General features: G+C 48.0%; 14 non-coding genes across 14 annotated transcripts; all 14 read right to left on the reverse strand.

The window, feature by feature from the left end:
- Window positions 1-460: 460 nt before the first annotated feature.
- On the reverse strand, window positions 461-542 carry trnas-aga (transfer RNA serine (anticodon AGA)). The gene has a single exon. It is a non-coding gene; the product is annotated as a tRNA-Ser (tRNA).
- Window positions 543-1,118: 576 nt separating this feature from the next.
- Window positions 1,119-1,190, reverse strand: trnag-ucc (transfer RNA glycine (anticodon UCC)). Its single transcript has one exon. It is a non-coding gene; the product is annotated as a tRNA-Gly (tRNA).
- Window positions 1,191-10,529: 9,339 nt separating this feature from the next.
- trnas-aga (transfer RNA serine (anticodon AGA)) lies at window positions 10,530-10,611 on the reverse strand. Its single transcript has one exon. It is a non-coding gene; the product is annotated as a tRNA-Ser (tRNA).
- Window positions 10,612-11,186: 575 nt separating this feature from the next.
- On the reverse strand, window positions 11,187-11,258 carry trnag-ucc (transfer RNA glycine (anticodon UCC)). Its single transcript has one exon. It is a non-coding gene; the product is annotated as a tRNA-Gly (tRNA).
- A 1,354-nt stretch (window positions 11,259-12,612) lies between these two features.
- On the reverse strand, window positions 12,613-12,694 carry trnas-aga (transfer RNA serine (anticodon AGA)). Its single transcript has one exon. It is a non-coding gene; the product is annotated as a tRNA-Ser (tRNA).
- Window positions 12,695-13,269: 575 nt separating this feature from the next.
- trnag-ucc (transfer RNA glycine (anticodon UCC)) lies at window positions 13,270-13,341 on the reverse strand. Its single transcript has one exon. It is a non-coding gene; the product is annotated as a tRNA-Gly (tRNA).
- Window positions 13,342-14,695: 1,354 nt separating this feature from the next.
- Window positions 14,696-14,777, reverse strand: trnas-aga (transfer RNA serine (anticodon AGA)). Its single transcript has one exon. It is a non-coding gene; the product is annotated as a tRNA-Ser (tRNA).
- Window positions 14,778-15,352: 575 nt separating this feature from the next.
- trnag-ucc (transfer RNA glycine (anticodon UCC)) lies at window positions 15,353-15,424 on the reverse strand. The gene has a single exon. It is a non-coding gene; the product is annotated as a tRNA-Gly (tRNA).
- Window positions 15,425-16,778: 1,354 nt separating this feature from the next.
- Window positions 16,779-16,860, reverse strand: trnas-aga (transfer RNA serine (anticodon AGA)). The gene has a single exon. It is a non-coding gene; the product is annotated as a tRNA-Ser (tRNA).
- Window positions 16,861-17,435: 575 nt separating this feature from the next.
- On the reverse strand, window positions 17,436-17,507 carry trnag-ucc (transfer RNA glycine (anticodon UCC)). The gene has a single exon. It is a non-coding gene; the product is annotated as a tRNA-Gly (tRNA).
- A 1,354-nt stretch (window positions 17,508-18,861) lies between these two features.
- On the reverse strand, window positions 18,862-18,943 carry trnas-aga (transfer RNA serine (anticodon AGA)). The gene has a single exon. It is a non-coding gene; the product is annotated as a tRNA-Ser (tRNA).
- Window positions 18,944-19,518: 575 nt separating this feature from the next.
- trnag-ucc (transfer RNA glycine (anticodon UCC)) lies at window positions 19,519-19,590 on the reverse strand. The gene has a single exon. It is a non-coding gene; the product is annotated as a tRNA-Gly (tRNA).
- Window positions 19,591-20,944: 1,354 nt separating this feature from the next.
- On the reverse strand, window positions 20,945-21,026 carry trnas-aga (transfer RNA serine (anticodon AGA)). Its single transcript has one exon. It is a non-coding gene; the product is annotated as a tRNA-Ser (tRNA).
- A 573-nt stretch (window positions 21,027-21,599) lies between these two features.
- On the reverse strand, window positions 21,600-21,671 carry trnag-ucc (transfer RNA glycine (anticodon UCC)). Its single transcript has one exon. It is a non-coding gene; the product is annotated as a tRNA-Gly (tRNA).
- Window positions 21,672-25,328: the final 3,657 nt, after the last annotated feature.

Genomic DNA, 25,328 nt, shown 5'->3' on the forward strand with positions numbered 1-25,328 from the left:
GTCAGCCAGCTGTGGAGAAGAGCAAAGTTTTTACATGCAAAGAGCTGTAGTGAAAAGCAGTGTTCCAAACAATGAAATGTGTCCACTCCTTGTGCTTTTCATGCAGTAATGTTTGAAGCTATTTCTGCTGTTGTCCCATTCCCGGTGAAATCCGCTGTGCCTCCAATCCCGATCCTCTTGCAAAGCAACGAGCATTTGTCAGACGCATGAGTCATTGGCGGTACTCAGACTGGATCCTGGACGACTACACGGGGGCACGTGTGGGGTGGCTAAGAGACCAATTGAAGGATGCCATGTTTACTGAATATGTGCCTAATTTTGTCAGGACATAGCTGGGTCCATTGCTTCTGCGTGCTCTATTTTCACAAGCAAAGGCCTGGCTCTTTCTCCTGGCACCTTCTCAGGTGATCTCCATGCCTTCTTCTCAAATCAACGACTGGACTGCCGCAAAACAGCTGACCGTTGTCGACAGGATTCGAACCTGTGCGGGGAGACCCCAATGGATTTCTAGTCCATCGCCTTGACCGCTCGGCCACAACAACCACATTGGGCTGTAGAACTACATACTTGAAAGACATACGTCCTACAAAGTCCTACTCCACAAATCTTTCAAGTAGGATGTGCACAACAACGGCCACGCTGGATTGTAAATGCGGTAGCTGCATGACTTTGGTGCGAAAGCTTGTGGTTTTGCAGTTCCGTGAGATTGGTGCAGCACAGCTGCGGTTGAAGCTAGCTGGCTGACATTAGCTTGCTTGTTTGCATGAACAGTAACACACACAGCTGATGATTTTGCCACCGCAAAGAGCTGATCAGTACATGGTTAGTAAAATGTTATCTTCATTCCAAACATTCAGCACAATATTTAAAGTGGGACTAGGAGTCTTTATGAAGAAGTAGCGTGTCCAATCCCAGTTTCATGTAAGAAGGTATAGGTATGAAGTGATGAGAACTCAAAGCCTGTTTGAACAGTGTCTTTACACAGCAAACGGTAGCAGCGAGGCCGATGAAGAATGCACCTGGCCTGACATTGTAAGCATTTGCAGAAAGAGCGGAGAACGTTTTTAGTGTAAAATAGTACGCAGCCCACATGCTTGAAAAGCACTGCAAGTGGCAACTGCGATGGCCGGGAATCGAACCCGGGTCAACTGCTTGGAAGGCAGCTATGCTCGCCACTATACCACCATCGCTGTGAAAGACTACAACATCACTGATTCATTGTCCGGCTTATACAGATTTTCAGGACAATTAACAAGGTGGGCATTGTGATTACTCGCTTGTCAGGTTCTAAACTGGTCAAAAGGTAGATCACTAAAAAGACTAGTGCTTTCATGCAACTGCACATTTAATCTCATCAGCAAAGCTTCTTTGCTACTCAAGTGTGGCCTCTCACGCATTTAAACTCTTGCGTGATTTTTAGCACCTTGAGAGTCGCAATGGTCACGCGAGTTCTTCAGGTCACAGCAGACAAGGTGAGAATAGGTGTGAATCTGTCTTGGGACGAATCTGGGACGAGGACGTCTTTGGCTCCTCTTTCAAGTTATTGGACTTTGGCAAAAAGGTTTTACGCTTAATTCAAAAATGAGAGCAAGTGTCTGTGTCCCGAATACAAAGTGGGAGCTGGTTCCACAGAGAGGGGCCTGAAAAGTGATGGCTCTGCCTTCCATTGCACTTTAAAATCCCCTCGGAAGCCAGCAGTCTGAGAGCAAAGCACTCTGTTGGGATGATATGGCACTGTGAGATCTTGTAGACAAAATTGGTGGTGATTATTCAAGACCTTGTGTGTGAGGGCAAGTATTTGGATTTTTATTTGGGATTTAATTGGGAGCCAATGAAGAGAGAAGTCCATATGGGGGAAATCTACTCTGTCCTTCCAGTCCCTGACTGTGCTCTGGATGCAGCGTTTTGGAAAACAGTGTAAAGGCTTTTCAGGAAGCTTTTAGGACACTGTGAAAATACTGAATTTGAATAGTGGAGGCTAGAAGTAGTGAATGTATCTGTAAGGTAGTGACTGGAATAAGTCACAAGGTGTCGCTGTTGAGCTGCATATATGGTGTAAATGTTAGCAATTTTGGCCATTCGTCCTCTGCAGGACACCGTACTTTAGATTTCTTGTTCGCGCGGGCGCCATCTTGGGTCAGTGTTTGCTGTGATTTGCGAAGGTAAGCACTGCCAGTGGCGAACTGCATCAGTTTTGTGTTGTATTCATCGCCGAGACCGTGGAATGTTGTAGAAGGCACGGTTATTGTTACTTAATGTGTATTCTGTGTATATGTGTTGTTGTATTTTGCAATGTTGATAGTCACGGAGTGTTTGCTGTGATTTGCGAAGGGCCAGCAGCAGAGTTGGAGTGGTGTTTGCCCCTGCTTCTGAATAAACGGCGCGGTCCGAGCCACAAATTGAACACCTGTGTCCGACTGGTCTCTCTGCGGTGCACCCCAATCCAACACAATTTAACACAACGCAGAGTCCGGGGTGTAGGGAGGCCCCTGCACTGGTTGGGTTACATCTTTGGTGCCGTGACCCCGGATTTGTGGCACTTCGAGACCGAAGAGAAAGCAATGCCGACACCCCCCAGCTACGCAGCCATAGTAAGAGGTGTCGCCATCTGATGGGGTGCTGAACTAAGTATATAACTGCCTGTGCAGCTGTATTACTGGGACTTTCATCTCCCCAGGCATATCCTTTGAAAGTGAAATCTTGGGGTGGTTTCATTTGAGGGTTTCTGTCCCTGAAAAAAAAAAAAAAAAGACTCAGAGACTTGAATTGTAGAAAGAATGCTAAATGATGTTCCCTGTCTATAATGATAATCATTGAATACGGTTAAGTAATTGCTGCTGATTTGTGTCATTCACAACCTCTGTGCTGAAGATAGTTGTTTAACTACGCTCTGAGTTTAATGCTGTTTTTTTGTGAATTCTTTTTTTTTCTGCGTTATAGAATGATAGTTGTCATACATCTGTGTTGTGTTCTATTTTACTAGAAATATATTGTACTTACTCACAGTTAAGCATACTACAAGTAGCCCACACACATTTTCTGGTGCAGCTAAATTAGAGATACAGGACAGTGAAAATGTTGAGAGACGTTGCAGACACTCCAAAGAGGGCACAGCCTCACCTTTTGAATGAAGGGGCTACAGCTAGCGCCAGTACAGTGGACCAACAGTCATCAGTGAAGTCGAAGCTGGTCACCCAGTTCCCCAGCTTCACTGGCCAGCGGTTACAGTATCACACCCCAATCAGGGACCTCACCGACTCTGGGCTGGGCACACAACAGACCCCACCACCAACCATGCTTTCACCCCAGACTGATCTTGGCGTGGCTCCAGCTCATGCCCCACCACTGCCACCCTATGGAGGCCAAATGCAGGTGCCCTCACACCTATCTGAAATTCGCCCAAGGTCAGTGCCAACCAACCAGACAAGCCAGTCCAACCACAGCCCTCTAACTACAGCCCCTCCAGTGTTTCGGCCAGATATACAGATAACTATGCCCCCTGCTTTTTCCCCTCAGGCCAGTGTCCATGGGCCCACTGCTACACCGGCACCCCATGTTGCCTCATATCCCAACTACCCAGCGGTGCACAGTACCCAGCATCCCACCCTGAACCAATCACTTAACACTCCTTACCCAACGATGACCGTTCCATTCAGCCCCCAAGCATACACCAGCCATCTGTATTCCACACCTGCCCCCCAAGCCGCCATGCCAAGCCCCCTAACAGTGCAGGGAGTGGGCATAATGAATAATCCCTCTGCAGCCGAGCAGACCCTTGAAAGTTCAAAGCATGGGCTGACGCCCCGTTTGCCCCACATGCCACTAGCTGCTGTCCACGACTCTCGAGCCCCCCTCCACTCATCTGCTATAAGCCCCAACACTGTCATGCCCCCTATCGTGAATATGACCCATGGAGGTTCTATAGCCCCACCCGGCACCCATGCCTCAATGCACGTACCAACCTCTGCTTTAGACCCCCAAGTTAGTGGACACCCTGGCATACCCCCCCCAGCAGGTGCATACATCTTTAAGCGCTCCGGGCCGGGCTGCAGCCAACGCTAACCCCCCATTTGCTGCCTACGGTGGTTTTATACAGACTCATCAAGTGAAAAATGTCCAAGTCTTCACTGGCAGTGCTGACAGCAAGGTGCTTGTAGAGGACTGGATTCGTGACATGCAGTATCTTCTTGAGGCAATAGAGCTCCCCATTCACCTCCGCTTTTCCACGGTGGTGCGTCACCTAACTGGTGAAGCCCGAAAGCTGGTCCTGAATCTACCTCTCCATGACCAAACACCTGAAAGGGCATTCGAAGAACTGAGAGCAGAGTACGGCGACACACAGAGCTCCTCAGATCTACTAGCGGACTTCTATGAGCGTGTTCAGAGGTCTGGGGAGTCTGCCTGTTCATATGCTATAGCACTGGAGGCAACACTGCGAGCTGTGGAAGAAAACCAAAGAGGAGGCAAGCCTTTTCCTGACCGTGACAGTAAACTCACCCGGCAGTTCATACGGGGGATTAATGATGAGGATGTGTATGCGAGGATCTCGCCAATGAAGCCCCGGCTCTTGAGTTTCCGTGAGCTGCAGGCTGAGCTCCGAAATCTAGCAAAAGAAACAAAGAGATTCCAGCCTCAAAACAAATCAAAGAAAACTTATGCCCAGGTACAAGTGGCATCAGAGTGTAGTGTGAATGTGAAGGCAGAAAAGGCTAAACATCCCTCAGAGTGGTCAGAGCTAGCAGAGATGGTCAAGAAATTAGCACTGAGCCAGGAGGAGCAGATGGCCAAGTTGACCCACCTTGAATCGAGAATTTATGCTCCATCCTCTGCCACTCCACTGAGAGTCCGACCACCCCGTGGGGCTACAACCCCAATGTCAGTGGTCACATGCTACCGGTGTGGGAAGCAAGGACACATAGCCCGGGTTTGCAGAGCAGTGCTCCCGGGGCCTGAACAGACGTGGGCACACGATCCTCAGCCTGTGACCCCCATGGAGGGAAACACTTACTCAGCTCAGCCTTTAAACAGATAAAGCCCATGGTCGCCGGGGCAACCATGGGCGAGCAGCAAGTCCCCACACTGCAGGTGAACAAAGGTGACGGAGGGGAGAGCACTCCCCTAGTTGGTCCCAGGAACGAGGGGGAGGTGGAAGTCAACGGAATGAAGTGCAGGGCACTCATCAACTCTGGCTCCCAGATAACCAGTATTATGCACCAGTACTGGCGCAGCCACCCCACCCTCCATAAACAAAAACTGCAGCCTTCTAAGATACCCATAGAAGGTGCAGGGGGCCAGAGTGTCACCTACCATGGTGTGCTACGCATCAACCTAAAATTGTTGGGGAGAGAGTTTAAGGGTGTGCCTGCTTTTGTTGTCACTAACACAGAGTACCGCTCCTCTGTTCCTCTGCTTGTGGGAACTAATGTCCTCCGTGCCTCCAGAAGTCACCTCCAGGCAACCTACGGCCAGCAGTTCCTCCTCCAGGTCAAGGAGACTCATCCGGAGTGGCACGCCTCCCTGCTAGAGATTGAGAGCACTGACCAGTGTGATATGGATGACACAGTGGGCCCTGTTGTTTATACTGGTCGCAAGGTGCACATTCAAGCAGGGAAAGAGATGGATTTAATGTGCAAAATAAAAGCTGGACCACAAAGAAAGACTTATACAGCCCTAATTGAAGGCCACCCCTCCCTGCGGCTCAGCCAAGACATCCTGGTCGCCAGAGTTCTTGCTGATGTAAAGAAAGGATGTGCCCCGGTAAGAGTGATGAACCTCTCCCAGCATGCTATCACTATCAAGCCTCACACGCATCTGGCCAAGGCATCTCTGGTGGAAAGTATTGTGGACTTTTCAGACAGGGTGCGGGGCAGTCATCACATTAGCGGAGGCAGAGAAGCATGCCTGGGTATGGACCACGTTGTGGCAAGCCAGGAAGTGGATTTAAGTGGAGCAGATGTTGAAAACGAGCACCAGCGTTCCCTTCTTAAAGAGCTTGTGGAAAGGAACATGGGTGTGTTCTCACAGCACCCCCTGGATTATGGCCATACAAAGACTGTGCAACATGAAATCCCTCTGGTCGACCCTAAGCCATTTCGACTGCCTTACCGTAAGATCCCCCCATCACAGTGGCAGGACGTGAGAAGGTTACTGACAGAAATGGAGGCAACAGGAGTTATCAGGCCCAGCAAAAGTCCATATGCTTCACCTGTCGTGATCGTAACCAAGAAAGATGGATCACTAAGGCTGTGTATTGACTACAGGAAACTGAACTCCTGTAGCACGAGAGATGCTTTCCCTCTCCCCAGAATAGAAGAAGCCCTGGAGGCTCTAGGGCAGGCAAGATACTTCTCCACCCTTGACCTCACCTCTGGTTATTGGCAGGTGGAGGTGGCGGAGCAAGACAAACACAAGACGGCATTCAGCACCCCTATGGGGCTGTTTGAAGCAAATCGTATGCCCTTTGGACTGCAGAATGCTCCCTCCACCTTTCAGAGACTCATGACCTGCTGCTTTGGCGACTTGAACTTCACCCACCTCCTAATCTATCTTGATGATCTCATCATATTCTCCAAAACCTTTGATGAGCATCTGGAAAGACTGCAGCTGGTGTTCGATCGGCTTCGGGAGCATGGCTTGAAGTTAAAGCCTTCTAAATGCCACCTAGTGAGAAAGGAGGTTCAGTATTTGGGTCACTTAGTGTCTGCTGAGGGGATCCGGACAGACCCAGAGAAGATCAGCAAGGTGAAAAACTGGGTGAGGCCCACAAATCGCAAAGAAGTGTTGCAATTCCTGGGATTCGCTGGATACTATAGGCGGTATGTAAGTGGGTACTCTACCCTAGCTGCTCCCCTGTACCGCCTAACTGCTGGTGACCCCAGAAAGAAAAGGAGAGGGGGAAAGAAAAGTCTGGCTACCGACCCACCCTTTTTGTGGACAGATGAATGCGAGAAGGCATTTAAGACCCTAAAAGAAAGGCTGACAAGCGCTCCAGTGCTGGGATATCCTGACTATAGCTTGCCCTTCGTTCTGCAGACGGACGCCTCAGGGGAGGGTCTGGGCGCCGTTCTAGCTCAGATCCAAGGTGGAGCTGAGAGGGTCATAGCCTTCACCAGTAGAGGTTTGAGCCCAGCAGAGACAAGGTATCCTGCACACAAACTCGAGTTCCTTGCTCTTAAATGGGCGGTCACCGACAAATTCTACGACCACCTCTATGGGCGTAGATTCTCTGTCCAGACAGACAACAACCCTCTCAAGTATGTTATGTCATCAGCGAAGCTGGATGCCACAGGCCAGCGGTGGGTGTCTAGGCTGGCTGCTTTCGATTTCGATGTCCAGTATCGGAGGGGACAGAGCAACACAAACACTGACGCCCTCTCTCGCATGTCTAACCAGGAGGTCATGCACATCCTACAGACATGCCCTCAGTGGGTGGGTGTCGACGAACAGGGGCATGGTGCGACACAGGCTACCCAGGATACTCAAAGCCTCACTGGCCATGGCACGCCTACAGGGGAGGAACTGGAACTCGGGCCACCTACATCCACTGAGCCTTACAGGGATGTGGGGATGGAATCCCTGCCCACCATGACCAAACAGGAGATCCGTGCAGGGCAGAAAAAAGACCTCGTTATTGGCCCTGTCTTGCACTATAAGAGTATGAACCAGAAGCCGAGCCGCAGTGAGCGAATGAGTGCCGAAGGACACGTGCGCCTTCTCTTAAAGGAGTGGAGAAGGTTAGCGGTAAGGGATGGCATCCTGTACCGCTGCGTCCAAGACAGCCAAAGGGGAGTAGTTGAGCAATTGGTGCTACCAGAGGATTTGCGTATATCAGTGAAGACTGCTCTCCACGATGACTCAGGCCACCTTGGTTTTGAGAGGACATTGCACATGATAAGGGAGAGGTTTTATTGGCCACGGATGTTCCAGGAAATCAAGGCTTGGTGCGAACAATGTGAGAGGTGCTGCCTTAGGAAAACTCCAACCGCAGGGGTCAGGGCCCCCCTGGTCAGTATCCACAGCAGTGCCCCCTTGGAGCTAGTTTGTGTGGATTTTTTGACTCTTGAGAAATCAAAAGGTGGTATCGAAAATGTCCTCGTGGTCACTGACCATTTCTCACGCTATGCACAAGCATACCCCACTAAAGACCAAAAAGCCAGCACAGTGGCTAGGGTGCTGTATAGAAACTTTTTCTGTCGGTTTGGCTTCCCAGCAAAACTGCATGCAGACCAAGGGCGCAATTTTGAAAGTGCTGTGGTGAAGGAGCTGTGTAAATGCACCGGCATCACTAAGACCCACACCACGCCCTATCACCCACAGGGCAACGGGACAACTGAACAGTTTAACCGCACCCTCATGAACATGCTGGGGATGCTAGAACCTCACCTGAAACCCCGGTGGCACGAATATGTGGATGCAATGACACACGCCTACAACTGCACCCGCCATGATTCGACAGGGTACACACCATACTACCTGATGTTTGGCAGGCATCCACGGCTCCCTGTCGACTTGGTCTTTGGGCTGTCAACCACTAATGGGTCGGGGGGATATAGCGATTATGTCCAGACCCTGCATGACTGCTTGTCACAGGCTTACGCACAGGCTAATCAGGCCTCTCGCCAGGCTAAGGGTCACCAGAAAAGATACTATGACCGACAAGCAAAGAGTCAAAGCTTCAGCCCGGGTGACAGAGTCCTGGTTAAAGTGTGTCATGTGGAGGGGCGAAGCAAACTAGGAGACAAGTGGGAGTCACGTCCATACATTGTGGTGAAGAAACAGCCAGACATGCCGGTGTATGTGGTGCGATCGGAAAATGGTGATACAGAGAGAGTGGTCCACCGCAACCTACTCACGCAGTGTATGTTTCTTCCCGTGGAGCAGGTGGGAGAGGAGGCAAGAGAGGAAATGGAGCTTGACGTGGAGGAGGTTCATGGAGGAGGGATTGAGGACAGTGGAGAGCAGGCTGGTGAAGTAATCAGACAGGATGAAGAGTCGGACATGATCGAGGACGGGGAGACTGATAGCCTGGAAGGAGGTGTGAAGGGAATTTCACCTGAAGCAGCAAATGGATCACTTGCCCCCACAGGACCGGAGGAAAGGGACCCAGGGGCAGCACAAGAGAGTGAAGATTGGAGGGGGAATGAGACTGCCAGGGTCACCCACTCACCTCCCAGACCAAGAGAACCAAGGAGGAACTTGCCGAGGAGTTGGCATCCCCCAAAGAGACTGACTTATGGGTTGAGAGTTAACGAACCAGGGGAGGATCAGGAGAAGATAGAAAGGGGATGGAAGCTGTGGCAGAGGGCCAAAGCAAGAAGGGCTGCAGGAAATACATAGGATACACACATAGACATTTTCACATTACACTGCACATCTTCCACCACCATTATTCTTGTGTACATAGTGAGACTGTTCTGTTTTATTTTGTTTTGTTTGATGACTGGGACGCCATCACTTAAAGGAGAGGCGGATGTAAGGTAGTGACTGGAATAAGTCACAAGGTGTCGCTGTTGAGCTGCATATATGGTGTAAATGTTAGCAATTTTGGCCATTCGTCCTCTGCAGGACACCGTACTTTAGATTTCTTGTTCGCGCGGGCGCCATCTTGGGTCAGTGTTTGCTGTGATTTGCGAAGGTAAGCACTGCCAGTGGCGAACTGCATCAGTTTTGTGTTGTATTCATCGCGAGACCGTGGAATGTTGTAGAAGGCACGGTTATTGTTACTTAATGTGTATTCTGTGTATATGTGTTGTTGTATTTTGCAATGTTGATAGTCACGGAGTGTTTGCTGTGATTTGCGAAGGGCCAGCAGCAGAGTTGGAGCGGTGTTTGCCCCTGCTTCCGAATAAACGGCGCGGTCCGAGCCACAAATTGAACACCTGTGTCCGACTGGTCTCTCTGCGGTGCACCCCAATCCAACACAATTTAACACAACGCAGAGTCCGGGGTGTAGGGAGGCCCCTGCACTGGTTGGGTTACATATCCTTCCTCTCTATCATTAGATGGAGAGAGTGTACAAAGGCCGGCATAGTGGGTCTGTGGCCACTCTTGCTTGCGCTTTTGCGTGTCCGTCAGCCAGCTGTGGAGAAGAGCAAAGTTTTTACATGCAAAGAGCTGTAGTGAAAAGCAGTGTTCCAAACAATGAAATGTGTCCACTCCTTGTGCTTTTCATGCAGTAATGTTTGAAGCTATTTCTGCTGTTGTCCCATTCCCGGTGAAATCCGCTGTGCCTCCAATCCCGATCCTCTTGCAAAGCAATCAGCATTTGTCAGACGCATGAGTCATTGGCGGTACTCAGACTGGATCCTGGACGACTACACGGGGGAACGTGTGGGGTGGCTAAGAGACCAATTGAAGGTTGCCATGTTTGCTGAATATGTGCCTAATTTTGTCAGGACATAGCTGGGTCCATTGCTTCTGCGTGCTCTATTTTCACAAGCAAAGGCCTGGCTCTTTCTCCTGGCACCTTCTCAGGTGATCTCCATGCCTTCTTCTCAAATCAACGTCTGGACTGGCGCAAAACAGCTGACCGTTGTTGACAGGATTCGAACCTGTGCGGGGAGACCCCAATGGATTTCTAGTCCATCGCCTTGACCGCTCGGCCACAACAACCACATTGGGCTGTGGAATTACATACTCGAAAGACATACGTCTTCCAAGTCCTACGCCACACATCTTTCAAGTAGGATGTGCACAACAACGGCCACGCTGGATTGTAAATGCGGTAGCTGCATGACTTTGGTGCAAAAGCTTGTGGTTTTGCAGTTCCGTGAGATTGGTGCAGCACAGCTGCGGTTGAAGCTAGCTGGCTGACATTAGCTTGCTTGTTTGCATGAACAGTAACACACACAGCTGATGATTTTGCCACCGCAAAGAGCTGATCAGTACATGGTTAGTAAAATGTTATCTTCATTCCAAACATTCAGCACAATATTTAAAGTGGGACTGGGTGTCTTTATGAAGAAGTAACGTGTCCAATCCCAGTTTCATGTAAGAAGGTATAGGTATGTAGTGATGAGAAGTCAAAGCCTGTTTGAACAGTGTCTTTCCACAGCAAACGGTAGCAGCGAGGCCGATGAAGAATGCACCTGGCCTGACATTGTAAGCATTTGCAGAAAGAGCGGAGAACGTTTTTAGTGTAAAAAAGTACGCAGCCCACATGCTTGAACAGCACTGCGAGTGGCAACTGCGATGGCCGGGAATCGAACCCAGGTCAACTGCTTGGAAGGCAGCTATGCTCGCCACTATACCACCATCGCTGTGAAAGACTACAACATCACTGATTCATTGTCCGGCTTATACAGATTTTCAGGACAATTAACAAGGTGGGCATTGTGATTACTCGCTTGTCAGGTTCTAAACTGGTCAAAAGGTAGATCACTAAAAAGACTAGTGCTTTCATGCAACTGCACATTTAATCTCATCAGCAAAGCTTCTTTGCTACTCAAGTGTGGCCTCTCACGCATTTAAACTCTTGCGTGATTTTTAGCACCTTGAGAGTTGCAATGGTCACGCGAGTTCTTCAGGTCACAGCAGACAAGGTGAGAATAGGTGTGAATCTGTCTTGGGACGAATCTGGGACGAGGACGTCTTTGGCTCCTCTTTCAAGTTATTGGACTTTGGCAAAAAGGTTTTACGCTTAATTCAAAAATGAGAGCAAGTGTCTGTGTCCCGAATACAAAGTGGGAGCTGGTTCCACAGAGAGGGGCCTGAAAAGTGATGGCTCTGCCTTCCATTGCACTTTAAAATCCCCTCGGAAGCCAGCAGTCTGAGAGCAAAGCACTCTGTTGGGATGATATGGCACTGTGAGATCTGGTAGACAAAATTGGTGGTGATTATTCAAGACCTTGTGTGTGAGGGCAAGTATTTGGATTTTTATTTGGGATTTAATTGGGAGCCAATGAAGAGAGAAGTCCATACGGGGGAAATCTACTCTGTCCTTCCAGTCCCTGACTGTGCTCTGGATGCAGCGTTTTGTAAAACAGTGTAAAGGCTTTTCAGGAAGCTTTTAGGACACTGTGAAAATACTGAATTTGAATAGTGGAGGCTAGAAGTAGTGAATGTATCCTTCCTCTCTATCATTAGATGGAGAGAGTGTACAAAGGCCGGCATAGTGGGTCTGTGGCCACTCTTGCTTGCGCTTTTGCGTGTCTGTCAGCCAGCTGTGGAGAAGAGCAAAGTTTTTACATGCAAAGAGCTGTAGTGAAAAGCAGTGTTCCAAACAATGAAATGTGTCCACTCCTTGTGCTTTTCATGCAGTAATGTTTGAAGCTATTTCTGCTGTTGTCCCATTCCCGGTGAAATGCGCTGTGCCTCCAATCCCGATCCTCTTGCAAAGCAATCAGCATTTGTCAGACGCATGAGTCATTGGCGGTACTCAGACTGGATCCTGGACGACTACACGGGGGCACGTGTGGGGTGGCTAAGAGACCAATTGAAGGTTGCCATGTTTACTGAATATGTGCCTAATTTTGTCAGGACATAGCTGGGTCCATTGCTTCTGCGTGCTCTATTTTCACAAGCAAAGGCCTGGCTCTTTCTCCTGGCACCTTCTCAGGTGATCTCCATGCCTTCTTCTCAAATCAACGTCTGGACTGGCGCAAAACAGCTGACCGTTGTCGACAGGATTCGAACCTGTGCGGGGAGACCCCAATGGATTTCTAGTCCATCGCCTTGACCGCTCGGCCACAACAACCACATTGGGCTGTGGAACTACATACTCGAAAGACATACGTCTTCCAAGTCCTACGCCACACATCTTTCAAGTAGGATGTGCACAACAACGGCCACGCTGGATTGTAAATGCGGTAGCTGCATGACTTTGGTGAGAAAGCTTGTGGTTTTGCAGTTCCGTGAGATTGGTGCAGCACAGCTGCGGTTGAAGCTAGCTGGCTGACATTAGCTTGCTTGTTTGCATGAACAGTAACACACACAGCTGATGATTTTGCCACCGCAAAGAGCTGATCAGTACATGGTTAGTAAAATGTTATCTTCATTCCAAACATTCAGCACAATATTTAAAGTGGGACTGGGTGTCTTTATGAAGAAGTAGCGTGTCCAATCCCAGTTTCATGTAAGAAGGTATAGGTATGAAGTGATGAGAAGTCAAAGCCTGTTTGAACAGTGTCTTTACACAGCAAACGGTAGCAGCGAGGCCGATGAAGAATGCACCTGGCCTGACATTGTAAGCATTTGCAGAAAGAGCGGAGAACGTTTTTAGTGTAAAAAAGTACGCAGCCCACATGCTTGAACAGCACTGCGAGTGGCAACTGCGATGGCCGGGAATCGAACCCAGGTCAACTGCTTGGAAGGCAGCTATGCGCGCCACTATACCACCATCGCTGTGAAAGACTACAACATCACTGATTCATTGTCCGGCTTATACAGATTTTCAGGACAATTAACAAGGTGGGCATTGTGATTACTCGCTTGTCAGGTTCTAAACTGGTCAAAAGGTAGATCACTAAAAAGACTAGTGCTTTCATGCAACTGCACATTTAATCTCATCAGCAAAGCTTCTTTGCTACTCAAGTGTGGCCTCTCACGCATTTAAACTCTTGCGTGATTTTTAGCACCTTGAGAGTTGCAATGGTCACGCGAGTTCTTCAGGTCACAGCAGACAAGGTGAGAATAGGTGTGAATCTGTCTTGGGACGAATCTGGGACGAGGACGTCTTTGGCTCCTCTTTCAAGTTATTGGACTTTGGCAAAAAGGTTTTACGCTTAATTCAAAAATGAGAGCAAGTGTCTGTGTCCCGAATACAAAGTGGGAGCTGGTTCCACAGAGAGGGGCCTGAAAAGTGATGGCTCTGCCTTCCATTGCACTTTAAAATCCCCTCGGAAGCCAGCAGTCTGAGAGCAAAGCACTCTGTTGGGATGATATGGCACTGTGAGATCTTGTAGACAAAATTGGTGGTGATTATTCAAGACCTTGTGTGTGAGGGCAAGTATTTGGATTTTTATTTGGGATTTAATTGGGAGCCAATGAAGAGAGAAGTCCATATGGGGGAAATCTACTCTGTCCTTCCAGTCCCTGACTGTGCTCTGGATGCAGCGTTTTGGAAAACAGTGTAAAGGCTTTTCAGAAAGCTTTTAGGACACTGTGAAAATACTGAATTTGAATAGTGGAGGCTAGAAGTAGTGAATGTATCCTTCCTCTCTATCATTAGATGGAGAGAGTGTACAAAGGCCGGCATAGTGGGTCTGTGGCCACTCTTGCTTGCGCTTTTGCGTGTCTGTCAGCCAGCTGTGGAGAAGAGCAAAGTTTTTACATGCAAAGAGCTGTAGTGAAAAGCAGTGTTCCAAACAATGAAATGTGTCCACTCCTTGTGCTTTTCATGCAGTAATGTTTGAAGCTATTTCTGCTGTTGTCCCATTCCCGGTGAAATCCGCTGTGCCTCCAATCCCGATCCTCTTGCAAAGCAATCAGCATTTGTCAGACGCATGAGTCATTGGCGGTACTCAGACTGGATCCTGGACGACTACACGGGGGAACGTGTGGGGTGGCTAAGAGACCAATTGAAGGTTGCCATGTTTACTGAATATGTGCCTAATTTTGTCAGGACATAGCTGGGTCCATTGCTTCTGCGTGCTCTATTTTCACAAGCAAAGGCCTGGCTCTTTCTCCTGGCACCTTCTCAGGTGATCGACATGCCTTCTTCTCAAATCAACGTCTGGACTGCCGCAAAACAGCTGACCGTTGTCGACAGGATTCGAACCTGTGCGGGGAGACCCCAATGGATTTCTAGTCCATCGCCTTGACCGCTCGGCCACAACAACCACATTGGGCTGTGGAACTACATACTCGAAAGACATACGTCTCCCAAGTCCTACGCCACACATCTTTCAAGTAGGATGTGCACAACAACGGCCACGCTGGATTGTAAATGCGGTAGCTGCATGACTTTGGTGCGAAAGCTTGTGGTTTTGCAGTTCCGTGAGATTGGTGCAGCACAGCTGCGGTTGAAGCTAGCTGGCTGACATTAGCTTGCTTGTTTGCATGAACAGTAACACACACAGCTGATGATTTTGCCACCGCAAAGAGCTGATCAGTACATGGTTAGTAAAATGTTATCTTCATTCCAAACATTGAGCACAATATTTAAAGTGGGACTGGGTGTCTTTATGAAGAAGTAGCGTGTCCAATCCCAGTTTCATGTAAGAAGGTATAAGTATGAAGTGATGAGAACTCAAAGCCTGTTTGAACAGTGTCTTTACACAGCAAACGGTAGCAGCGAGGCCGATGAAGAATGCACCTGGCCTGACATTGTAAGCATTTGCAGAAAGAGCGGAGAACGTTTTTAGTGTAAAATAGTACGCAGCCCAAATGCTTGAAAAGCACTGCGAGTGGCAACTGCGATGGCCGGGAATCGAACCCGGGTCAACTGCTTGGAAGGCAGCTATGCTTGCCACTATACCACCATCGCTGTGAAAGACTGCAACATCACTGATTCATTGTCCGGCTTATACAGATTTTCAGGACAATTAACAAGGTGGGCATTGTGATTACTCGCTTGTCAGGTTCTAAACTGGTCAAAAGGTAGATCACTAAAAAGACTAGTGCTTTCATGCAACTGCACATTTAATCTCATCAGCAAAGCTTCTTTGCTACTCAAGTGTGGCCTCTCACGCATTTAAACTCTTGCATGATTTTTAGCACCTTGAGAGTCGCAATGGTCACGCGAGTTCTTCAGGTCACAGCAGACAAGGTGAGAATAGGTGTGAATCTGTCTTGGGACGAATCTGGGACGAGGACGTCTTTGGCTCCTCTTTCAAGTTATTGGACTTTGGCAAAAAGGTTTTACGCTTAATTCAAAAATGAGAGCAAGTGTCTGTGTCCCGAATACAAAGTGGGAGCTGGTTCCACAGAGAGGGGCCTGAAAAGTGATGGCTCTGCCTTCCATTGCACTTTAAAATCCCCTCGGAAGCCAGCAGTCTGAGAGCAAAGCACTCTGTTGGGATGATATGGCACTGTGAGATCTTGTAGACAAAATTGGTGGTGATTATTCAAGACCTTGTGTGTGAGGGCAAGTATTTGGATTTTTATTTGGGATTTAATTGGGAGCCAATGAAGAGAGAAGTCCATATGGGGGAAATCTACTCTGTCCTTCCAGTCCCTGACTGTGCTCTGGATGCAGCGTTTTGTAAAACAGTGTAAAGGCTTTTCAGGAAGCTTTTAGGACACTGTGAAAATACTGAATTTGAATAGTGGAGGCTAGAAGTAGTGAATGTATCCTTCCTCTCTATCATTAGATGGAGAGAGTGTACAAAGGCCGGCATAGTGGGTCTGTGGCCACTCTTGCTTGCGCTTTTGCGTGTCCGTCAGCCAGCTGTGGAGAAGAGCAAAGTTTTTACATGCAAAGAGCTGTAGTGAAAAGCAGTGTTCCAAACAATGAAATGTGTCCACTCCTTGTGCTTTTCATGCAGTAATGTTTGAAGCTATTTCTGCTGTTGTCCCATTCCCGGTGAAATCCGCTGTGCCTCCAATCCCGATCCTCTTGCAAAGCAATCAGCATTTGTCAGACGCATGAGTCATTGGCGGTACTCAGACTGGATCCTGGACGACTACACGGGGGCACGTGTGGGGTGGCTAAGAGACCAATTGAAGGTTGCCATGTTTACTGAATATGTGCCTAATTTTGTCAGGACATAGCTGGGTCCATTGCTTCTGCGTGCTCTATTTTCACAAGCAAAGGCCTGGCTCTTTCTCCTGGCACCTTCTCAGGTGATCTCCATGCCTTCTTCTCAAATCAACGTCTGGACTGCCGCAAAACAGCTGACCGTTGTCGACAGGATTCGAACCTGTGCGGGGAGACCCCAATGGATTTCTAGTCCATCGCCTTGACCGCTCGGCCACAACAACCACATTGGGCTGTGGAACTACATACTCGAAAGACATACGTCTTCCAAGTCCTACGCCACACATCTTTCAAGTAGGATGTGCACAACAACGGCCACGCTGGATTGTAAATGCGGTAGCTGCATGACTTTGGTGCGAAAGCTTGTGGTTTTGCAGTTCCGTGAGATTGGTGCAGCACAGCTGCGGTTGAAGCTAGCTGGCTGACATTAGCTTGCTTGTTTGCATGAACAGTAACACACACAGCTGATGATTTTGCCACCGCAAAGAGCTGATCAGTACATGGTTAGTAAAATGTTATCTTCATTCCAAACATTCAGCACAATATTTAAAGTGGGACTGGGTGTCTTTATGAAGAAGTAACGTGTCCAATCCCAGTTTCATGTAAGAAGGTATAGGTATGTAGTGATGAGAAGTCAAAGCCTGTTTGAACAGTGTCTTTCCACAGCAAACGGTAGCAGCGAGGCCGATGAAGAATGCACCTGGCCTGACATTGTAAGCATTTGCAGAAAGAGCGGAGAACGTTTTTAGTGTAAAAAAGTACGCAGCCCACATGCTTGAACAGCACTGCGAGTGGCAACTGCGATGGCCGGGAATCGAACCCAGGTCAACTGCTTGGAAGGCAGCTATGCTCGCCACTATACCACCATCGCTGTGAAAGACTACAACATCACTGATTCATTGTCCGGCTTATACAGATTTTCAGGACAATTAACAAGGTGGGCATTGTGATTACTCGCTTGTCAGGTTCTAAACTGGTCAAAAGGTAGATCACTAAAAAGACTAGTGCTTTCATGCAACTGCACATTTAATCTCATCAGCAAAGCTTCTTTGCTACTCAAGTGTGGCCTCTCACGCATTTAAACTCTTGCGTGATTTTTAGCACCTTGAGAGTTGCAATGGTCACGCGAGTTCTTCAGGTCACAGCAGACAAGGTGAGAATAGGTGTGAATCTGTCTTGGGACGAATCTGGGACGAGGACGTCTTTGGCTCCTCTTTCAAGTTATTGGACTTTGGCAAAAAGGTTTTACGCTTAATTCAAAAATGAGAGCAAGTGTCTGTGTCCCGAATACAAAGTGGGAGCTGGTTCCACAGAGAGGGGCCTGAAAAGTGATGGCTCTGCCTTCCATTGCACTTTAAAATCCCCTCGGAAGCCAGCAGTCTGAGAGCAAAGCACTCTGTTGGGATGATATGGCACTGTGAGATCTTGTAGACAAAATTGGTGGTGATTATTCAAGACCTTGTGTGTGAGGGCAAGTATTTGGATTTTTATTTGGGATTTAATTGGGAGCCAATGAAGAGAGAAGTCCATATGGGGGAAATCTACTCTGTCCTTCCAGTCCCTGACTGTGCTCTGGATGCAGCGTTTTGGAAAACAGTGTAAAGGCTTTTCAGGAAGCTTTTAGGACACTGTGAAAATACTGAATTTGAATAGTGGAGGCTAGAAGTAGTGAATGTATCCTTCCTCTCTATCATTAGATGGAGAGAGTGTACAAAGGCCGGCATAGTGGGTCTGTGGCCACTCTTGCTTGCGCTTTTGCGTGTCCGTCAGCCAGCTGTGGAGAAGAGCAAAGTTTTTACATGCAAAGAGCTGTAGTGAAAAGCAGTGTTCCAAACAATGAAATGTGTCCACTCCTTGTGCTTTTCATGCAGTAATGTTTGAAGCTATTTCTGCTGTTGTCCCATTCCCGGTGAAATCCGCTGTGCCTCCAATCCCGATCCTCTTGCAAAGCAATCAGCATTTGTCAGACGCATGAGTCATTGGCGGTACTCAGACTGGATCCTGGACGACTACACGGGGGAACGTGTGGGGTGGCTAAGAGACCAATTGAAGGTTGCCATGTTTACTGAATATGTGCCTAATTTTGTCAGGACATAGCTGGGTCCATTGCTTCTGCGTGCTCTATTTTCACAAGCAAAGGCCTGGCTCTTTCTCCTGGCACCTTCTCAGGTGATCTCCATGCCTTCTTCTCAAATCAACGTCTGGACTGCCGCAAAACAGCTGACCGTTGTCGACAGGATTCGAACCTGTGCGGGGAGACCCCAATGGATTTCTAGTCCATCGCCTTGACCGCTCGGCCACAACAACCACATTGGGCTGTGGAACTACATACTCGAAAGACATACGTCTTCCAAGTCCTACGCCACACATCTTTCAAGTAGGATGTGCACAACAACGGCCACGCTGGATTGTAAATGCGGTAGCTGCATGACTTTGGTGCGAAAGCTTGTGGTTTTGCAGTTCCGTGAGATTGGTGCAGCACAGCTGCGGTTGAAGCTAGCTGGCTGACATTAGCTTGCTTGTTTGCATGAACAGTAACACACACAGCTGATGATTTTGCCACCGCAAAGAGCTGATCAGTACATGGTTAGTAAAATGTTATCTTCATTCCAAACATTCAGCACAATATTTAAAGTGGGACTGGGTGTCTTTATGAAGAAGTAACGTGTCCAATCCCAGTTTCATGTAAGAAGGTATAGGTATGTAGTGATGAGAAGTCAAAGCCTGTTTGAACAGTGTCTTTCCACAGCAAACGGTAGCAGCGAGGCCGATGAAGAATGCACCTGGCCTGACATTGTAAGCATTTGCAGAAAGAGCGGAGAACGTTTTTAGTGTAAAAAAGTACGCAGCCCACATGCTTGAACAGCACTGCGAGTGGCAACTGCGATGGCCGGGAATCGAACCCAGGTCAACTGCTTGGAAGGCAGCTATGCTCGCCACTATACCACCATCGCTGTGAAAGACTACAACATCACTGATTCATTGTCCGGCTTATACAGATTTTCAGGACAATTAACAAGGTGGGCATTGTGATTACTCGCTTGTCAGGTTCTAACCTGGTCAAAAGGTAGATCACCAAAAAGACTAGTGCTTTCATGCAACTGCACATTTAATCTCATCAGCAAAGCTTCTTTGCTACTCAAGTGTGGCCTCTCACGCATTTAAACTCTTGCGTGATTTTTAGCACCTTGAGAGTCGCAATGGTCACGCGAGTTCTTCAGGTCACACCAGACAAGGTGAGAATAGGTGTGAATCTGTCTTGGGACGAATCTGGGACGAGGACGTCTTTGGCTCCTCTTTCAAGTTATTGGACTTTGGCAAAAAGGTTTTACGCTTAATTCAAAAATGAGAGCAAGTGTTTGTGTCCCGAATACAAAGTGGGAGCTGGTTCCACAGAGAGGGGCCTGAAAAGTGATGGCTCTGCCTTCCATTGCACTTTAAAATCCCCTCGGAAGCCAGCAGTCTGAGAGCAAAGCACTCTGTTGGGATGATATGGCACTGTGAGATCTTGTAGACAAAATTGGTGGTGATTATTCAAGACCTTGTGTGTGAGGGCAAGTATTTGGATTTTTATTTGGGATTTAATTGGGAGCCAATGAAGAGAGAAGTCCATATGGGGGAAATCTACTCTGTCCTTCCAGTCCCTGACTGTGCTCTGGATGCAGCGTTTTGGAAAACAGTGTAAAGGCTTTTCAGAAAGCTTTTAGGACACTGTGAAAATACTGAATTTGAATAGTGGAGGCTAGAAGTAGTGAATGTATCCTTCCTCTCTATCATTAGATGGAGAGAGTGTACAAAGGCCGGCATAGTGGTTCTGTGGCCACTCTTGCTTGCGCTTTTGCGTGTCCGTCAGCCAGCTGTGGAGAAGAGCAAAGTTTTTACATGCAAAGAGCTGTAGTGAAAAGCAGTGTTCGAAACAATGAAATGTTTCCACTCCTTGTGCTTTTCATGCAGTAATGTTTGAAGCTATTTCTGCTGTTGTCCCATTCCCGGTGAAATCCGCTGTGCCTCCAATCCCGATCCTCTTGCAAAGCAATCAGCATTTGTCAGACGCATGAGTCATTGGCGGTACTCAGACTGGATCCTGGACGACTACACGGGGGCACGTGTGGGGTGGCTAAGAGACCAATTGAAGGATGCCATGTTTACTGAATATGTGCCTAATTTTGTCAGGACATAGCTGGGTCCATTGCTTCTGCGTGCTCTATTTTCACAAGCAAAGGCCTGGCTCTTTCTCCTGGCACCTTCTCAGGTGATCGACATGCCTTCTTCTCAAATCAACGTCTGGACTGGCGCAAAACAGCTGACCGTTGTCGACAGGATTCGAACCTGTGCGGGGAGACCCCAATGGATTTCTAGTCCATCGCCTTGACCGCTCGGCCACAACAACCACATTGGGCTGTGGAACTACATACTCGAAAGACATACGTCTTCCAAGTCCTACGCCACACATCTTTCAAGTAGGATGTGCACAACAACGGCCACGCTGGATTGTAAATGCGGTAGCTGCATGACTTTGGTGCGAAAGCTTGTGGTTTTGCAGTTCCGTGAGATTGGTGCAGCACAGCTGCGGTTGAAGCTAGCTGGCTGACATTAGCTTGCTTGTTTGCATGAACAGTAACACACAGCTGATGATTTTGCCACCGCAAAGAGCTGATCAGTACATGGTTAGTAAAATGTTATCTTCATTCCAAACATTCAGCACAATATTTAAAGTGGGACTGGGTGTCTTTATGAAGAAGTAACGTGTCCAATCACAGTTTCATGTAAGAAGGTAGAGGTATGTAGTGATGAGAAGTCAAAGCCTGTTTGAACAGTGTCTTTCCACAGCAAACGGTAGCAGCGAGGCCGATGAAGAATGCACCTGGCCTGACATTGTAAGCATTTGCAGAAAGAGCGGAGAACGTTTTTAGTGTAAAAAAGTATGCAGCCCACATGCTTGAACAGCACTGCGAGTGGCAACTGCGATGGCCGGGAATCGAACCCAGGTCAACTGCTTGGAAGGCAGCTATGCTCGCCACTATACCACCATCGCTGTGAAAGACTACAACATCACTGATTCATTGTCCGGCTTATACAGATTTTCAGGACAATTAACAAGGTGGGCATTGTGATTACTCGCTTGTCAGGTTCTAAACTGGTCAAAAGGTAGATCACTAAAAAGACTAGTGCTTTCATGCAACTGCACATTTAATCTCATCAGCAAAGCTTCTTTGCTACTCAAGTGTGGCCTCTCACGCATTTAAACTCTTGCGTGATTTTTAGCACCTTGAGAGTCGCAATGGTCACGCGAGTTCTTCAGGTCACAGCAGACAAGGTGAGAATAGGTGTGAATCTGTCTTGGGACGAATCTGGGACGAGGACGTCTTTGGCTCCTCTTTCAAGTTATTGGACTTTGGCAAAAAGGTTTTACGCTTAATTCAAAAATGAGAGCAAGTGTCTGTGTCCCGAATACAAAGTGGGAGCTGGTTCCACAGAGAGGGGCCTGAAAAGTGATGGCTCTGCCTTCCATTGCACTTTAAAATCCCCTCGGAAGCCAGCAGTCTGAGAGCAAAGCACTCTGTTGGGATGATATGGCACTGTGAGATCTTGTAGACAAAATTGGTGGTGATTATTCAAGACCTTGTGTGTGAGGGCAAGTATTTGGATTTTTATTTGGGATTTAATTGGGAGCCAATGAAGAGAGAAGTCCATATGGGGGAAATCTACTCTGTCCTTCCAGTCCCTGACTGTGCTCTGGATGCAGCGTTTTGGAAAACAGTGTAAAGGCTTTTCAGAAAGCTTTTAGGACACTGTGAAAATACTGAATTTGAATAGTGGAGGCTAGAAGTAGTGAATGTATCCTTCCTCTCTATCATTAGATGGAGAGAGTGTACAAAGGCCGGCATAGTGGGTCTGTGGCCACTCTTGCTTGCGCTTTTGCGTGTCCGTCAGCCAGCTGTGGAGAAGAGCAAAGTTTTTACATGCAAAGAGCTGTAGTGAAAAGCAGTGTTCCAAACAATGAAATGTGTCCACTCCTTGTGCTTTTCATGCAGTAATGTTTGAAGCTATTTCTGCTGTTGTCCCATTCCCGGTGAAATCCGCTGTGCCTCCAATCCCGATCCTCTTGCAAAGCAATCAGCATTTGTCAGACGCATGAGTCATTGGCGGTACTCAGACTGGATCCTGGACGACTACACGGGGGAACGTGTGGGGTGGCTAAGAGACCAATTGAAGGTTGCCATGTTTACTGAATATGTGCCTAATTTTGTCAGGACATAGCTGGGTCCATTGCTTCTGCGTGCTCTATTTTCACAAGCAAAGGCCTGGCTCTTTCTCCTGGCACCTTCTCAGGTTTTTACATGCAAAGAGCTGTAGTGAAAAGCAGTGTGTTGTAACTTTATGCAGTGTTGCTCCAACTGCCCGTGTAGCGTGTGTTGTGGTCAACAATAACTTTAGACCAAGCACAGAGGACTGAGACGAGGCTATGGTGGAGGTCCAGACTTTTACTCCATAAGCTCAGAACACATACAATAACACAGTACCACCTACTGGTGGGAGGTAGTAATAGCTGCTGCTTATTACAATATACCACATCCCTCTTTTCCGAGATAAAGATACTACCTCTTAACTCCAATATTTTGTAACATAAATGCACCTTTTAAATCGTAGGAACATTAACAATATTATATTCTTGAGACATTAAGTAGAGCACACCTCAGATTGCTTGTCACTTGAGCAATGCAAATACACATCAGTGTAGTGTTTTGAAACAGATGAACACATGACAGATTAGATAAGACATGTCAAAATGAACATATGAAACATGACATATTTTCCCTCTTTTCCAACAAGACAGTTATCTAGCTTGTACAGAACAACGCAGGTACAGGATAGAGTGACTTTAAGTTTCCCAATCACTTAGTCTCTATACCTGGCAGGGCGTATTATTGCTCGGCCACTGCGTGTGTAACATGTGGGTGTGTTGTCCATACTTGCAGGACTAGAGTTTTGTGGGGTGTCATTTGCTGGTGGCTCCACTGGCTCTTGGGTGTGAACGGACAGTTCATCTGGGTCCATGGGTGTGTCCTTGAACAGACTTGGGTGTATTTTCCTCAGATGTCTCCTGTTCCTCCTGAGCACTTTACCATCTGGTGTTTGCACAGTGTAGGAGCGTGGTTCCTCTCGCCGATGAGTTACAACAGCTGGCTCCCAACCGCGCCTTGTTTGCATGTGCACAGTCTCGCCTGGGGTCAGAACAGGCAATGGTCTTGCGTGCTGATCATAGTGGCGTTTCCGCTTTGATTGCAACCTGCGCACTTTGTCGTGAATGTTCCGTGGGGTTGACTGCCTCAACACAGCACTGGTGCATGGCAGGGTGCTGCGGAGAACCCGTCCCATCAACATTTGTGCAGGTGACACACTAAGTCCTGTGACTGGAGTGTTCCTCAAAGACAACAGCACTAGATGTGGGTCTGTTCCAGTCCGTGCGGCTTTCTTAAGTGCATGTTTGACAGTCTTTATGGCTCGCTCCGCCATGCCATTCAAAGAAGGAAAGCCGGGACTGGAGAAAGTTAGCTTTATCTCCCAGGATGCTGCAAACGATCTCATCTCGTGGCTGGCGAATGGAACATGATCGCTCACTATCTCTTTGGGAATTCCGTGTCTTGCGAAGACTGATTTCATCTTCTGAATCACAGAGTGTGCCGTTTTGTCAGGTAAGTTAAGAACTTCTGGATATTTTGATAAATAATCCACTAACAAAAGATATGGATGATCGTTCAGTTCGAAGATGTCTGCTCCGATTTTCATCCATGGCAGCTCTGGAATCTGGTGTGGAATAAGCGGTTCAGCCTGGTTCTTTGGCTGCATTTGCTGGCATTGTTCACACTTTTCAAGCATGGTCTCTATGTCGCGTGACATGCCAGGCCAGTACAGCACTCTTCTTGCTTTGGCTTTTGTGCGCTGCACGCCTTGGTGGGCAAGGTGCAGCTTCTCCAGGATCACACGCCTGAAGCTTTGGGGTATTACGATCTTGTCCCCGATCATAATAATGTCATCGTGGAAACTGATATCGTGTCTCATAGGCCAGTAGCTGTGGAGTGTTTTGTCTAAACTCTTCCTTCTGGGCGGCCATCCGTTGAAGTGTCTTTCGCGCACGGCTTGTAGTACGCTGTCTGCTGCCACTGCTTTTTTCAGGTCACACAATGTTTTCTCGCTCAATGCTGCTGTGGCCTCCAGAGCATACACAACTCTTTCATCATTTGCGTTTTCACTCACGTTTCCGTCGTCACTGGTAGTTGTGGCACGTGAGAGTGCATCGGCTATGAACATGTCTCTGCCGGGGGTGTATGTGACGGTGAGATCATATCTCTGTAGTTGCAGCAGCATTCCTTGTAGCCTCGCTGGTGCCTTGCATAGCGGTTTGCGCACTATCGCCTCCAGGGGTTTATGATCAGATTGCACTGTCACTGGTCTTCCATAGACATACTGGTGGAATCGTTTAGCGGCAAACACAATGGCTAGCAACTCTTTTTCTATTTGTGCATACCTTTTTTCTGTGTCTGTGAGTGCTCGTGACGCGTAACACACAGGTTGTCCGTCTTGTAATAGGCATGCGCCCAGCCCATCTTTTGAAGAATCGGCCTGCAGTGTTAGTGGTTTCTTGTGGTCATAAAATCTCAACACTGGAGCTTGTGTGAGCGTCGACTTG

The sequence above is a fragment of the Maylandia zebra genome, linkage group LG9 (assembly GCF_041146795.1).
Source record: "Maylandia zebra isolate NMK-2024a linkage group LG9, Mzebra_GT3a, whole genome shotgun sequence".
NCBI lineage: Eukaryota > Metazoa > Chordata > Actinopteri > Cichliformes > Cichlidae > Maylandia > Maylandia zebra.